Below are 16,753 nucleotides of genomic sequence, written 5' to 3'. Positions count from 1 at the left end.
CAGCCTGGGCAACAGAGTGAGACTTTGTCCAAAAAAAAAAAAAAAAAAAGAAGAAGCAAGAGGAGTCAGGTTCCCAGGAACTCATGGTCAGTTAGTTCTTCAGGCTACTATCATCAGGAAGAAACAGCAACAACCATTTTCCATCCTTGGGTCAATGTACTCAAGATTCAGAATCCTGAAAAAAAGAGTGGTGGGGTGGGGGTTGGCAGGGGAGTTGAGACTTGGGCACTGCCTTTGGTCACATGACCACTGCTTGGCCAGGGGAAGGCAAGGTGTTTGACAGCTCCAATAATACTGTGTTCAGTGGAGAAGGCTATTCCCCAAGGACAAAAACCACTTTATAACTCAAAGAAAAGGAGTACAGATACTGAGAAGGTACAAATACCAAGAATTATTATTCTTACACCATGACATCCCAACAACCTACTATGTCAAGCTCAATTAAGTCTGCACCCTCTTCTCTATCATCCTTTCTATTTGGTAATTACTCTTTTAATACATGTTTTTAATTTTCAAGTTGTTGTTAAAACTTAATTTGAGAAAAGCAAAAAGGCCCCAGAGCTCTAAAGTATACATGTCCCTTTAAAAAAAAAATATATATATATATATATACACACACACACTGCTTGCTGAAAATAAATTATTTTGTTAAAAAACTTCCCTATTAGAATTTCCAGAAAACTTATTGCCTTTATGTTCAAGTTATTTAGTAGTAATCTGTGCTATTAAGAAGCACATAAAGCACCCATTGAAAAAGTTATCTGAAGATGATTTAGAGAAATAGTTTGTTCTCTTATAAAGAAATCTATTTTATGTTTTAAGTTCAATAAGATGATATTTATGCTCAGAAATTAGGGTCAAAAGCAACATCTTGTTTTGATAATTATTTTGTGGATGATGATGTGTTAGTGAGAAAGGATTGACAATAAAAGAAAGAGTATAAGAATAATAAAAATAAGTAATAACGAAATACATGACCTACAATTTCATTAAAATTTTCTTCCAGCTTACTAGCTGAACAAATCCCAAACAATGAAAATATACAGAGTCTGATTAATTTGGAGCCCTAAACAACTCTGTAGCTCAGTGAAAACATTTCTCATAAAGCCCAGGGCCCTGAGGGCACACAGAGCTAAGACAAATCCCAGTGTGGTCCATCCTTAGCAGCTGTGTGACTCTAAGCAACTTACTAATCTGCCAAAATACCCAAGTCTCACCTCATCTGTAAATTAAGTAAATAATGTGGTGGGATGTTTTGAGAATTTGACATAATGCGTGGAAGGCGCCTGACACTTTTTCTGGCAAACAGTGAGCATGCAATGATAAACTTTTATAATTCTATGTGTGGAGAGAGAGACAGAGAGACCGAGAGAACACACGAAAGAGCAAGAAAGCAGTAGTTCTCAACAGGGAGTGATTCTGCTCACCAGAGGACATTTGGCAAGGTCTGGAGACATCTGTGTTTGTCACAACCTGGAGGGTAGAGGGTGCTTCTGGCATCCAGTGGGTAGAGGCCAGGGATGCTGCTTACAGGGAAGCATCTTACAATACAGATGACAAGCCCCCACAACAGAATTATCCAAGCCAAAATGCCAATAATGCCAAGGTTGAAAAACAGAAAGAGATTGAGAGAGAAGCAATGTGATATAATGCAGAACCTGTAACAGATCTGGAAGGAAAGGTATATTCAAAGCTGGGATGGGAGAGTAGATCGGAGCAGATTTGAAATTAGACAGGCATCTGCCACATGTAAGCTATTGAGGAAGTACTCTGAGCCTGAGGATTCTCGTTTGAACAATAGGCATAATATGTAATATCATCTACCTCAAAAGGTTGTAAGCAGGCGTGATATTTACCCCAACCAAATCATTACAGATGCCCACTATGTATAACCAGTCGGACTTCACCAGTGTGTACATCCACTGACAACCCTAATAGTTAGGTACACGTAATAAATAAATGGTTACTAGTCTTGTTATATATTAGACCAACAGCCAGGTTTGAAGTTTGACTCTGATATACTGGAAATGCTTGAAAGGGTTTGTTAAAATCAGCAAGAATTAGTGCCCTCTTATAAGGAAGTCAACAGCAACTAGACTCCAAGCTCAAATGAGTTTTCCCTATAGGTTAGGTGTCCTCAACTTGGGATCCTTAAAACCTCTGAAATTAAAAAGAAAAAATTACACATATGCACATATATACATGTATGTATGCAAACAAGTGTGTGTGTGTGTGTGTGTGTGTGTATTATTCTCTGAAGAGGGGTCCAAAAATGGCAAAGCATCACTGGGTTAGAGGTATACAGTTTTCAGTATAAAGTCATAACCAGGATGCAGTAGAGTTTCTGAAGATATCATTCTAATGTGAAGGAGACAGTATTTGGAAATAGTTATGAACTCAGATCTGGGCGTTTGAATTCTGCCTCTGTCGCTTACTGTCTGTACAACCTTGGGTAACTGACAGAACAATAACTTCTTGGAGTCTCACCTGCAAAGTTGGAATGCTCGTAATATCCACCTAAGAAGAATCTTAGAGCAATAAAATTAGATAATTCCCGTATGGTATTCAGCACAGCACTCAACACATAGTATAGAAGTCCCCAGTTACCCACAGGACAGATGCTTCAAGATCCCCAGTGGATGCCTGAAACCAAGCATAGTACTATGTTTCTCCCATACATGATACCTATAAAAAAGTTTACTTTATAAATTAGGCAGAGTAAGATATTGACAGTGATGGCTGATGATAAAATAGAGCAATTATAACACTATGTCAGCATCACTACTCTTGTGCTGGGGACGTTATTAAGTAAAACAAGGGTTCCTTGAACACAAGCACCGTGATACCATGACAGTCGATCTGACAACTGAGATAATGATTAAGCGATGAATGGACGGGGAGCATCTATAGTGCATATGCTGGACAAAGGGATGATTCACATCCTCACAATGGAGCGAGACAGCATGAGATTCCATCATGCTACTCAGGACGGTGTGCAATTTATTTCTGGTATTTTATAGTTAATATTTTTGGACCACAGTTGACCATAGTTAACTGGAACCACAGAAAGCAAAACTGTGAATAAGGGGAGACCACTGTACATGAGCACTAAGAATTAGATAATGCAATGAAAGTATTTGCAAAGACTATTACATTCAGAGGGTGGTGAAGGTTTGAGCCTTCTCTAACTACATATGGCACACACTATCAGAAAAATGGCAGGGATTCATCAATTATTCTATCCATTTACTACTAGCTCAGTCAGAGGATCCACTAATTCTGAGACATGCCCTATACAATAATATCTATACTATGTTGAAAAGTGGCAGAAGTAGCTGTGAATCTGGTCACAAAACCTCTTTTTATACAAGAAAGCCTCATTCAAACTTCCTCCTCTGACACATTCTCAGGGACCCCCTCTGAGATTTCCATAAACATGATGTTGTGCTTGACTGTGCATTACTATGGAACAATTCTAAGCCTGTCTCACCTACATATAAGATACAGACTCTGCAAGGGCTCCTTTCAATCTCCTTCATTCCTCCCAGAACCTGTGCAAACAGGATTTTATGCACAGGTAACCCAAATAAAGCAGGGTTGCCTCGAGGCTTGCATCTGCCCAACAACATATTCACAAAGAATGACTCTGTAGGCATTTGCCAGTGCATTGCACAGCAGCACAGCCTAAAATTCTTCCTCACCCATCCATTGCCCCAACCTTAAAGCATCTGCTTTAAAAAAAAAAAAAAAATTCATCTTTCTCTATCTCTCATTCTAACCTATCCCCACCCAGGATGCCCTCAGTGCCATCCTGCTTTCTCGCTGCCACCACATTTACTGTGCTCATGACACCTGTCCCCTCTCTTCAGGGTATCACTTCTGCAAGGCAGAGAGCCTGGCCTGAATACCTTTCTCTCTTTTGGAAGCAGCCCTCTAGAATTCTGGGTAATGGATTCGCTATCTTGTTATATGGAGAAGCCCATCACAAGAAATTCCTCCATTCCTGGGTCAATGCTCACTTAACCTCCTTCCAGAGGCCACAGAGAGATGATCTTCCAAGTTTCTCTTACCCCAGAATAGTAGGGAAGAAATAAGGACCTCATCTGCACTCTACCTGACTTGCAGGGCAAAGTCAGTATTAATCAGAGGTGCCCTTTTTGCTACTGACAGACAAAGTAGATGCACTCATAACCAAGAGCTTTTCACCAAACCCTCAGGGCTTTAAATCTTTCTCAAATAAACTGCAATTTGCAAAGAAACGCCCTAAATGATGTTGTGCAAGGAAGTTACAGCAGGCACAGAAGGATGGAGTAACATTTCACCATCTGCTTGTGATAATAATAATGCTTCTACCTTGCAAAATGTCTAATTGATTGTGTGACACAGGCACAAAGATCCTGCCACAATTTCGCCAACGAAAGTTATTCCTAAATTGTACCCTCACAGAGGGAGAGTGCTAAGGTCAGTGGTCCTAAGGACCAATTTTGAGCATATCAACTTTCTGGTGGCAGAATGATAGGAGTCCTGGGACACAGTTGGGCAAGATCGAACCAACTCACTCTATAATAGTTGCTTTGAGCAATATCCAGCCAGGGACACAGAGAACAGAGAGGTGGGGAATGGATCTAGGGCAGTGTTTTCCACTGGTGGAATGGAAAATGCCTTAAGGTAATATGGATGAACATCTGTCTGGGTTTCCTGTGGAGGAAGCCTGGGCTGCTTTACTCTCCAGGGTGTTGAGCCAGGAGGCTTTATTCTGGTACAGCCACCTCATTGATAGTGAGGGAGCAATGTCTGATACAAGTAGATGTCCGTGCTCTGTGCTAGAAGAGCATAGACTTCGCGGAGTGCCATCTTTTTCTAAAATGGAAGCACTCAGGGCTGAACTAAAGAGGTTGGGAAAAGTGAGCTGGAAAAAAGAGGCCGGGGCAACAGCTCATACCTGTAATCCCAGCACTTTGGGAGGCCAAGGCAGGTGCATTACCTGAGATCAGGAGTTCAAGACCAGCCTGGCCAACATGGTGAAACTTCGACTCTACTAAAAAAATACAGCCAGCTACTCAGAAGGCTGAGGCAGGAGAATCAATCAAACCCAGGAGGTGGAGGTTACTGTGAGCCAAGATTGCACCACTGCACTCCAGCCTAGGTAACAGAGTGAGACTCTGTCTCCAAAAATGAGAGAGAGAGAAAAGCAGCTTTGATTGCACAATCTTAAACTGCCTTTTCCAGCAGGGAGGGCCCAGGCCCACACTCCTGGTCCCAAACAAATGAAAATCGGACACTTGGCTTACGGCCTCTTGCCTAGGTCTCCATGATCAAAGGGTCACCAACCACTATTGAAAAGTTAAATTACAATCTGGCTTTTAAGAATTACTATATATGCCTAGGTGCAGTGGCTCACACCTGCAATTCCAGCACTTTGGGAGGCTGAGGCAGGAGGATTATTTGAGGCCAGGAGTTCAAGACCAGCATGGGCAAATTAGCAACACCCCAGGCTCTACAAAAAGTAAAAAAAAAAAACAAAAATTAGCCAGATTTGGTGGTGCATGCCTATAGTTCTAGTGACTTGGGAAGCTGGAGGTGGGAGAATCATCAGAGTCCAGGAACGTGAGGCTGCAGTGAGCTATGATCACCACTGCACTCCAACCTGAGTGAGAGAGCAAGATTCCGTCTCAAAAAAATAAAATTACTCTATATGATTTTTCTATATATACCATGTATTATATACACACAATATATATTTATATACATATATAATATATTTACATCGATAAATAATTTGCATATGCTTTGGGATTCTTGGTACTAATTAATATTAAATCTGAAAAAAATCATCTTTTTATCTTTAAGTGACAAGGAGCTACACATTTCTTTATTGGTAACTGATTATAAACAGTTCCACTCTATTTACAGAGAAAGCTATTTTCTGTAAAATCAATTAGATTTATACTTCATTATTTATTTTTATTCTTTAATCTTTAAACAAGAAAATCATGGCTTTATTTTCTTTAACTTTTATTTTAGGTTTGGGGGTACATACACAGGTTTGTTATACAGGTAAACTTGTGTCATGGGGGTTTGTTGTACAGATTATTACGTCACCCATATATTAAGCTTAGTACCTGTTATTTTTCCTGATCCTCACCCTCCTGCCACCCTCCACTCTGAGATAGGCCCAAGTGTATGTTGTATCCCTCTATGTATCCATGTGTTCTCATCATTTGGCTCCCACTTATAAGTGAGAAAATACAGTACTTGGTTTTCTGTTCCTATGTTAGTTTGCTAAGGATAATGGCCTCCAGCTGCATCCGTGTTCTTGCAAAGGACATGACTTCATTCATTTTTAGGGCTGCATAGTATTCCATGGTGTATATGTACCATATTTTCTTTATCCAGTCTATCATTGATGAGCATTTAGATTGATTCCATGTCTTTGCTATGGTGAATACTGTTGCAATGAATATACACATGCATGTGTCTTTATAACAGAATGGTTTATATTCCTTTGGGTATATACCCAGTAATGGGATTGCTGGGTTGAATGGTAGTTCTGCTTTTAGGTCTTTAAGGAACCATCACACTGTCTTCCACAATGGTTGAACTAATTTACACTCCCACCAACGGTGTATAAGCATTCCTTTTTTTCCAGACCCTCCCCAGCATCTGCTACTTTTTGACTTTTTAATAGCCATTCTGACTGGTGTGAGACTGTATCTCATTGTGGTTTTGATTTGCATTTCTCTAATGATCAGGTGATGTTGAACTTTTTTTCAGATGTTTGTTGGCCACATGTATGTTTTCTTTTGAATAGTGTTTGTTCGTGTCCTTTGCCCACTTTTTAACGGGGCTGTTTTTCTCTTGTAAATTTATTTAAGTTCCTTATATATGCTGGATATTAGACCTTTGTTAGATGTATAGTTTGCGAAAATTTTCTCCCATTCTGTAGGCTGTCTATTCACTCTGTTGGTAGTTTCCTTTGCTATGCAGAAGCGCTTTAGTTCAATTACATCTCATTTGCCAATTTTTGCTTTTGTTGCAATTACTTTTGGTGTCTTTGTCATGAAATCTTTGCCTGTTCCTATGTCCTTAATGGTATTGCCTAGATTGTCTTACAGGGCTTTTATAGTTTGGGGTTTTACATTTAAGTCTTTAAGCTATCTTGAGTTAATTTTTGTATATGGTATAAGGAAGGGGTCCAGTTTTAATCTTCTGCATATGGCTAGCAAGTTATCCCAGTACCATTTTTTGAAAGTGAATCCTTTCCCCATTGCTTGTTTTTGTCAGGTTTGTCGAAGATCAGATGGTTGTAGGTGTATAGCCTTATTTCTGTGTTCTCTAACTGTTCCATTGGGCTATGTGTCTGTTTTTGTACCAGAACCATGCTGTTTTGGTCACTGTAGCCTGGAAGTACAGTTTGAAATTAGGTAGCATGATGCCTCCAGCTTTGTTCTTTTAGTTTGGGATTGCCTTGAGTCTTGGGCTCTTTTCTGCTTCCCTGTGAATTTTAAAACAGTTTGTTTCTAGTTCTGTGAAGAATCTCAATGGTAGTTCAATAGGAATAACATTGAATTTCTATAAACTGTTTTGGGCCATAGGGCCATTTGTGTGATATTTACTCTTCCTATCCATGAGCATGGAATGTTTTTCTGTTTGTTTGTGTCATCTCTGATTTCCTTGAGCAGTATTTTGTAGTTCTCCTTGTGGAGATTTTTCACCTCCCTAGTTTGCTGTATTCCTAGGTATTTTATTCTTTTGTGGCAATTATGAATGTGATTATGTTCCTGATTTGGCTCTCAGCTTGACTATTGGTATATAGGAATGTTTGTGATTTTTGCACATTGATTTTGCATCCTGAGACTTTGCTGAAGTTGTTTATTAGCTTAAGAAGCGATGGGGTTTTCTAGATATAGGATTATGTCATCTGCATTTGAATGTGCTTTATTTCTTTCTCTTGCCTGATTGTCCTGGACAGGACTTCCAATACTATGTTGAATAGAAGTGGTGAGAGAGGGCATCCTTGTCTTATGCTGATTTTCAATGGGAATGCTTCCAGTTTTGCCCATTTAGTATGATGTTGGCTCTGAGTTTGCTATAGGTGGCTCTTATTATTTTGAGGTATGTTTCTCCAATAAGGAGTTTAGTGAGTTTTTTTTTAACATAAACAGGTGTTAAATTTTATCAAAAGCCTTTTCTACATCTATTGAGATAATCATGCAGTTTTTCTCTTTAGTTCTGTTTATGTGATGAATAACATTTATGGATGTGCATATGTTGAACTAACTTTGCATCCCAGGGATAAAGGCTACTTGATCATGGTGAATAAGCTTTTTGATGTGCTGCTGGATTCAGTTTGCTAGCATTAGGTCAAAGATTTTTGCATCAATGTTCATCAAGGATATTGGCCTGTAGTTTTCTTTTTTTGTTGTATCTCTGTCAGGTTTTGGTATCAGGATGCTGCTGGTCTCATACGATGAGTTAGGGAGGAGTCCCTCCTCAATTTTTTGGAATAGTTTCAGCGGGAATGCTACCAGCTCTTCTCTGTACATCTGGTAAAATTTAGCTGTGAATCCATCTGGTCCTGGGCTTTTTTTGGTTAGTAGGCTATTTATTACTGTCTAAATTTCAGAGTTCCTTATTGGTCTGTTCTAGGATTCAGTTTCTTCCTGATTCAGTCTTGGGAGGGTGAACGTGTCCAGGAATTTATCCATTTCTTCTAGATTTTCTAGCTTATGTGCATAGAGGTGTTTATAATATTCTCTGATAGTTATTTGTATTTCTGTGAGGTGAGTGGTAATATCCTCCTTGTCATTTCTGATTGTGTTTATTTGAATCTTCTCTCTTTTCTTCTTTATTAGTCTAGCTAGTGGTCTATTTTATTATTAATAATTCTTTCAAAAAAACAGCTCTGGGTTCCTTGATCTTTTTTTCCAAAGTAATTGAACAATTTTACATTTATTAAATTTTACACCAGGAATGTATGAAGGCTCAAATTTCCCAACATCCTTGCTGATGATTGTTATTGTTGTCTGGTGTAGTGGGTGTGAAGTGGTGTCATCTTGTGGTTCTGATTTCCATTTCCCTAATGACAGATAATGCTGAGCATCTTTTCTTTTTTATTATTATTATATTTTAAGTTCTAGAGTACATGTGCACAATGTGTAGGTATGATACATATGTATACATGTGCCATGTTGGTTTGCTGCACTCATCAAACCATCATTCACATTAGGTATTTCTCCTAATGCTATCCCTCCCGCAACCGCCCATCCCCCAACAAGTCCCAGTGTGTGATGTTCCCTGCCCTGTGTCCAAGTGATCTCATTGTTCAATTCCCACCTATGAGTGAGAACATGCGGTGTTTGGTTTTCTGTCCTTGTGATAGTTTGCTCAGAATGATGGTTTCCAGCTTCATCCATGTCCCTACAAAGGACACGAACTCATCCTTTTTTATGGCTGCATAGTATTCCATGGTGTATATGTGCCACATATACTTCATCCAGTCTATCACTGATGGATATTTGGGTTGGTTCCAAGTCTTTGCTATTGTGAATAGTGCCACAATAAACATACGTGTGCATGGGTCTTTATAGTAGCATGATTTATAATCCTTTGGGTATATACCCAGTAATGGGATGACTGGGTCAAATGGTAATTCTAGTTGTAGATCCTTGAGGAATCGCCACTCCGTCTTCCACAATGGTTGAACTAATTTACACTCCCACCAACAGTGTAAAAGTGTTTCTATTTCTCCACATCCTCTCCAGCACCTATTGTTTCCTGACTTTTTAATGATTGCCATTCTAACTGGTATAAGATCATATCTCATTGTGGTTTTGAGTTGCATTTTTCTAATGACCTGCGATGATGAGCATTTTTTCATGTGTGTGTTGGCTGCACAGATGTCTTCTTTTGAGAAGCATCTATTCATATCCTTTGCCCACTTTTTGATGGGGTTGTTTGGTTTTTCTTGTAAATTTGTTTGAGTTCTTTGTAGATTCTGGATATTGGTCCTTTGTTAGATGGGTAGATTGCAAAAATCATCCCCCATTCTATAGGTTGCCGGTTTACTCTGATGGTAGTTTCTTTTGCCGTGCAGAAACTCTTTAGTTTAATTAGATCCCATTTGTCTATTTTGGCTATTGTTGCCATTGTTTTTGGTGTTTTAGTCGTGATGTCCTTGGCCATGCCTATGTCCTGAATAGTATTGCCTAGGTTTTCTTCAAGGGTTTTTATGGTTTTAGGTCTAACATTTAAGTCTTTAATCCATCTTGAATTAATTTTTATATAAGGTGTAAGGAAGGGATCCAGTTTCAGCTTTCTACATATGGCTAGCCAGTTTTCCCAGCACCATTTATTAAACAGGGAATCCTTTCCCCATTTCTTGTTTTTGTCAGGAGTGTCAAACATCAGATGGTCGTAGATGTGTAATGTTATTTCTGAGGCCTCTGTTCTGTTCCATTGGTCTATCTCTCTGTTTTGGTACCAGTACCATGCTGTTTTGGTTACTGTAGTCTTGTAGTATAGTTTGAAGTCAGGTAGCACGACGCCTCCAGTTTTGTTCCTTTTGCTTAGGATTGTCTTGGCAATGCATGCTTTTTTTTGGTCTCATATGAATTTCAAAGTAGTTTTTTTCCAATTCTGTGAAGAAAGTCATTGATAGCTTGATGGGGATGGCATTGAATATATAAGTTACTTTGGGCAGTATGGCCATTTTCATGATACTGATTCTTCCTATCCATGAGCATGGAATATTCTTCCATTTGTTTGTGCCCTCTTTTATTTTGTTGAGCAGTGCTTTGTAGTTCTCCTTGAAGAGGTAATTCACATCCCTTTAAAGTTGGATTCCTAGGTATTTTATTCTCTTTAAAGCAATTGTGAATGGGAGTTCACTTATGATTTGGCTCTCTGTCTGTTAATGGTGTATAGGAATGCTTGTGATTTTTGCACATCAATTTTGTATCCTGAGACTTTGCTGAAGTTGCTTATCAGCTTAAGGAGATTTTGGGCTGAGACAATGGGGTTTTCTAAATACACAATCATGTCATCTGCAAACAGGGACAATTTGACTTCCTCTTTTCTAATTGAATGCCACTTTATTTCTTTATCTTGCCCTGATTGCCCTAGCCAGAACTTTAACCTATGTTGAATAGAATTGGTGAGAGAGCCCAGTCCTAATCTTGTGCCAGTTTCTTTTTGAGGCAGAATGCAGCTCCTGCTTAGGCTGGAGTGCAGTGGCGGATCTCAGCTCACTGCAAGCTCCGCCTCCTGGGTTTACCATTCTCCACCTCAGCCTCCCGAGTAGCTGGGACTACAGGCGCCCACCACCTGCACTGGCTAGTTTTTCTTTTGTATTTTTTTTTTTTAGTAGAGACGGGGTTTCACCTTGTTAGCCAGGATGGTCTCAATCTCCTGACTTTGTGATCCGCCCATCTTGGCCTCCCAAAGTGCTGGAATTACAGGCTTGAGGCACCACGCCCAGCCTTGTGCCAGTTTTCAAAGGGAACGCTTCCAGTTTTTGCCCATTCAGTATGATATTGGTTGTGGGTCTGTCATAAATAGCTCTTATTATTTTGAGATACGGTCCATGAATACCGAGTTTATTGAGCGTTTTTAGCATGAAGGGCTGTCGAATTTTGTCAAAGGACTTTTCTGCATCTATTGAAATAATCATGTAGTTTTTGTCCTTTGTTCTGTTTATATGATGGATTATGTTTATTGATTTGCATATGTTGAACCAGCCTTGCATCCCAGGGATGAAGCCAACTTGATCATGGTGGATAAGCTTTTTGACGTCCTGCTGGATTCAGTTTGCCACTATTTTATTGAGGATTTTAGCATCCATGTTCATCAGGCATATTGGTCTAAAATTCTCTTTTCTTGTTGTGTCCTGCCAGGCTTTGGTACCAGGATGATGTTGGCCTCATCAAATGAGTTAGGGAGGATTCCCTCTTTTTGTATTGATTGGAATAGTTTCAGAAGGAATGGTACCAGGTCCTCTTTGTACCTCTAGTAGAATTCAGCTGTGAATAGGTCTAGTCCTGGACTTTTTTGGGTTGGTAGGCTATTAATTATTGCCTCAATTTCAGAGCCTGTTATTGGTGTATTCAGAGATTCAACCTCTTCCTGGTTTAGTCTTGGGGGGGTGTATGTGTCCAGGAATTTATTCATTTCTTCTAGATTTTCTAGTTTATTTGCTTACAGGTGTTTATAGTATTCTCTGATGATGGTTTGTATTTCTGAGGGATAGGTGGTGATATCCCCTTTATCATTTTTTATGGTGTCTATTTGATTCTTCTCTCTTTTCTTCTTTATTACTCTTGCTAGCGGTCTATCAATTTTGTTGATCTTGTCAAAGAAACAGCTCCTGGATTCATTGATTTTTTTGAAGGATATTTTGTGTCTCTATCTCTTTCAGTTCTGCTCTGATCCTAGTTATTTCTTGCCTTCTGCTACCTTTTGAATTTGTTTACTCTTGCTTCTCTAGTTCTTTTCACTGTGATGTTAGGGTGTTGATTTTAGATCCTTCCTGCTTTGTGTTGTGGGATTTAGTGCTATACATTTCCCTCTACACATTGCTTTAAATGTGTCCTAGAGATTATGGTACGTTGTGTCTTTGTTCTCATTGGTTTCAAATAACAGTTTCAAATAACATTTTTATTTCTGCCTTCATTTCATTATTTACCTAGTAGTCATTCAGAAGCAGGTTGTTCAGTTTCCATGTAGTTGTGCAGCTTTGAGTGAGTTTCTTAATCCTGAGTTCTAATTTGATTGCACTTTGGTCTGAGAGACAGTTTGCTGTGATGTGTGTTCTTTTACATTTGCTGAGGAGTGCTTTACTTCCAATTATGTTGTCAGTTTTAGAATAAGTGCAATGAGGTGCTGAGACGAATGTATATTCTGTTTATTTGAGGTGTTGAGTTCTGTATATCTGCTTGTTGCAGAGCTGAGTTCAGGTCCTGGATATCCTTGTTAACCTTCTGTCTCATTGATCTGTCTAACATTGACAGTCAGATGTTAAAGTCTCCCACTGTTATTGTGTGGGAGTCTAAGTCTCTTTATAGGTCTCTACGGACTTGCTTTTTGAATCTGGGTACTCCTGCATTGGGTGCATATATATTTAGAAGAGTTAGCTCTTCTTGTTGAATTGATTCCTTTGCCATTATGTAATGGCCTTCTTTGTCTCTTTTGATCTTTGTTGGTTTGAAGTCTGTTTTATCAGAGAGTAGGATTGTGACCCCTGCCTTTTTTTTTTTTCTTTCTTTCCATTTGCTTGGTAGATCTTCCTCCATCCCTTTATTTGGAGCCTATGTCCATCTTTGCACGTGAGATGGAACTCCTGAATACAGCACACTGCTGAGTGTTGACTCTTTATCCAGTTTTCCCATCTGTGTCTTTTAATTGGGGCATTTAGCCCATTTAAATTTAAGGTTAATATTGTCGTGTGTGAATTCGATCCTGTCATCATGATGTTCACTGGTTTTTTTGCCTGTTAATTGATGCAGTTTCTTCATAGCATCAATGGCTTTACAACTTGGCATGTTTTTGCAGTGGCTGGTACTGGTTGTTTCTTTCCATCCTTAGTGCTTCCTTCAGGAGCTCTTGTAAGGCAGGCCTGGTGGTGACAAAATCTCAGCATTTGCTTGTCTGTAAAGGATTTTATTTCTCGTTCACTTGCGAAGCTTAGTTCGGCTGGATATGAAATTCTGGGCTCAAAATTCTTTTTTTTAAGAATGTTGAATATTGGCCCCCACTCTCTTCTGGCTTGTAGGGTTTCTGCAGAGAGATCTACTGTTAGTCTGATGTGCTTCCCTTTGTGGGTAACTTGTCCTTTCTCTCTGGCTGCCCTTAACACTTTTTCCTTCATTTCAACCTTGGTGAATCTGACAATTATTTGTCTTGGGGTTGCTCTTCTCGAGGAGTATCTTTGTGGTGTTCTCTCTATTTCCTGAATTTGAATGTTTGCCTGCCTTGCTAGGTTGGGGAAGTTCTCCTGGATAATATACTGAAGAGCATTTTCCAACTTGGTTCCATTCTCCCCATTACTTTCAGGTACACCAATCAAATGTAGATTTGGTCGTTTCACATAGTCCCATATTTCTTAGAGGCTTTGTTCATTTCTTTTTACTCTTTTTTCTCTAAACTTGTCTTCTTGCTTTATTTCGTTAATTTGATCATCAATCACTGATACCTTTTCTTCCACTTGATCGAATCGGCTATTGAAGCTTTGCTTGTGTCACAAAGTTCTTGTGTCTTGGCTTTTAGCTCCATCCGGTCATTTAAGGTTTTCTCTACAATGTTTATTCTAGTTAGCCATTCGTCTAATCTTTTTTCAAGGTTTTTAGCTTCCTTGCAATTGGTTCAAACATCCTCCTTTAGTTTGGAGAAGTTTGTTATTACCGACCTTCTGAAGCCTACTTCTGTCAACTCGTCAAAGTCATTGTCTGTCCAGCTTTGTTCCCTTGCTGGCAAGGAGCTGTGATCCTTTGGAAGAGAAGAGGCACTCCGATTTTTAGAATTTTCAGCTTTACTGCTCTGATTTCTCCCCATCTTTGTGGTTTTATCTACCTTTGGTGTTTGAGGTTGGTGACCTACAGATGGGGTTTTGGTGTAGATGACCCTTTTGTTGATGTTGATGCTATTCCTTTCTGTTTGTTAGTTTTCCTTCTAACAGCAGGTCCCTCAGCTGCAGGTCTGTTGGAGTTTGCTGGAGTTCCACTCTAGACCCTGTTTGCCAGGGTATCACCAGCGGAGACTGCAGAACAGCAAATATTGCTGCCTGATGTTTCCTCTGGAAGCTTCGTCCCAATGGTGCAGCTGCCTATATGAGGTGTCTGTCAGCCCCTACTGGGAGGTGTCGCCCAGTTAGGCTACGCGGGGGTCAGGGACCCACTTCAGGAGGTAGTCTATCCGTTCTCAGAGCTCAAACACCATGCTGGGAGAACCACTGCTCTCTTCAGAGCTGTCAGACAGGGACGTTTAAGTCTGCAGAAGTTGTCTGCTGCCTTTTGTTCAGCTATGCCCTGCCCACAGAGGTGGAGTCTAGAGGCAGCAGACCTTCTTGAGCTGTGGTGGGCTCTACCCAGTTCGGTCTTCCCGGCCACTTTGTTTACCTACTCAAGCCTCAGCAATGGCAGACGCCCCTCCCCCAGCCAGGCTGCCACCTCACAGATTGATCTCAGACTGCTGCACTAGCAGTGAGCAGGGCTCCATGGGCATGGGAGCTGCCAAGCCAGGCACGAGAGAGAATCACCTTGTCTGCCAGTTGCTAAGACCTTGGGAAATGTGCAGCATTTGGGGGGAAGTGCCCCGTTTTTCCAGGTAATCTGTCACGGCTTCCCTTGGCTAGGAAAGGGAAATCCACCAACCCCTTGCGCTTCTTGGGTGAGGTGACGTCCTACCCTGCTTCAGCTCGCCCTCTGTGGGCTGCACCCACTGTCCAACCAGTCCCAATGAGATAAACCCAGTACCTCAGTTGGAATGCAGAAATCACCCGTCTTCTGCATTGATCATGCTGGGAGCTGCAGATCAGAGGTGTTCCTATTCAGCCATCTTGGAACGCCCCTCCCTTCCTTGATCTTTTGAATGGTTTTTTTGTGTCTCAATATTCTTCTGTTCAGCTCTGATTTGGGTTATTTTTTGTCTTCTGCTAGCTTTGGAATTTATTTGTTCTTGGTTCTCTAGTTCTTTTAGTTGCAATGTTAGGTAGTTAACCTGGGATCTTTCTAACTTTTTGATATGGGCATTTAGTGTTATAAATTTCCCTCTTAACACTGCCTTACCTGTGTCTCAGAAATTCTGATATATTGTATCTTTGTTCTCCTTAGTTTCAGAGAACTTCTTGATTTCTGCATTAATTTCATTATTTACCTAAAAGTCATTCATGAGCAGGTTATTCAATTTCCTTATAATTATCTAGGTTTGAATAAATTTCTTAGTCTTAATTTCTATTTTGATTGTGCTGCAGTCCTAGAGACTGTTACGATTTCAATTAGTTTGCATTTGCTGAGGAGTGTTTTACTTCTGATTATGTGATTGATTTTAGAATATGTGACATGTGGTGATGAGAAGAATGTATATTCTGTTGTTTTGGGGTAGAGAGTTCTGTAGATATCTATCAGGTCCATTCGATCCAGTGCCGAGTTCAGGTCCTGAATATTTTTGTTAATTTTCTGTCTCGATCTGTTTAATATTCTCACTGGGGTGATAGAGTCTCCCACTATTATTGTGTGGGTTTCTAAGCCTCTTTGAAGGTTTCTAAGAACTTTTTTTTAAGAATCTTGGTGCTCCTGTGTTGGGTGCATATATATTTAAGACAGACCTTCTCATTGAATTTAACAATTTGCACTTCTTTGTCTTTTTTGATCTTTGTTGGTTTAAAGTCTGTTTAGTCAGAAACTATGATTGTACCCCCATTTTTCTGTATTCCTTTTGCTTGGTAGATTTTTATCCATCTCTTTATTTTGAGTCTATGTGTGTCACTGCATGTGAGATAGGTCTCTTGAAGACAGCATCGTGATGGGTCTTGGTTCTTTATCCTGCTTGTCACTCTGTATCTTTTAATTGGGGCACTTAGTCCATTTATATTTAGGGTTAATATTGATATTTGTGGATTTGGTCCTGTCATCATGATGTTAGCTGGTTATGTTGCAGACTTGTGTATGTGGTTGTTTTACAGTAGCACTGGTCTGTGTACTTTACCATGTTTTTGTAGTGGCTGGTGGCCATCTTTTCTTTCCATATTTAGTGCTTCTTT

The 16,753-nt window shown here is 39.8% G+C and overlaps 1 protein-coding gene across 14 annotated transcripts in view; it reads right to left on the bottom strand.

Moving 5' to 3' along the window:
* FHIT (fragile histidine triad diadenosine triphosphatase) overlaps positions 1-16,753 on the bottom strand; it is a 1,487,995-nt gene that overhangs the window by 1,341,246 nt on the left and 129,996 nt on the right. The gene's annotated exons all lie outside the window — the stretch shown is intronic.

Source organism: Papio anubis, chromosome 2, assembly GCF_008728515.1.
Source record: "Papio anubis isolate 15944 chromosome 2, Panubis1.0, whole genome shotgun sequence".
Lineage (NCBI taxonomy): Eukaryota > Metazoa > Chordata > Mammalia > Primates > Cercopithecidae > Papio > Papio anubis.
The sequence above is the reverse complement of the archived record's forward strand: the minus strand, read 5'-3'. Positions and strand labels throughout refer to the sequence as shown.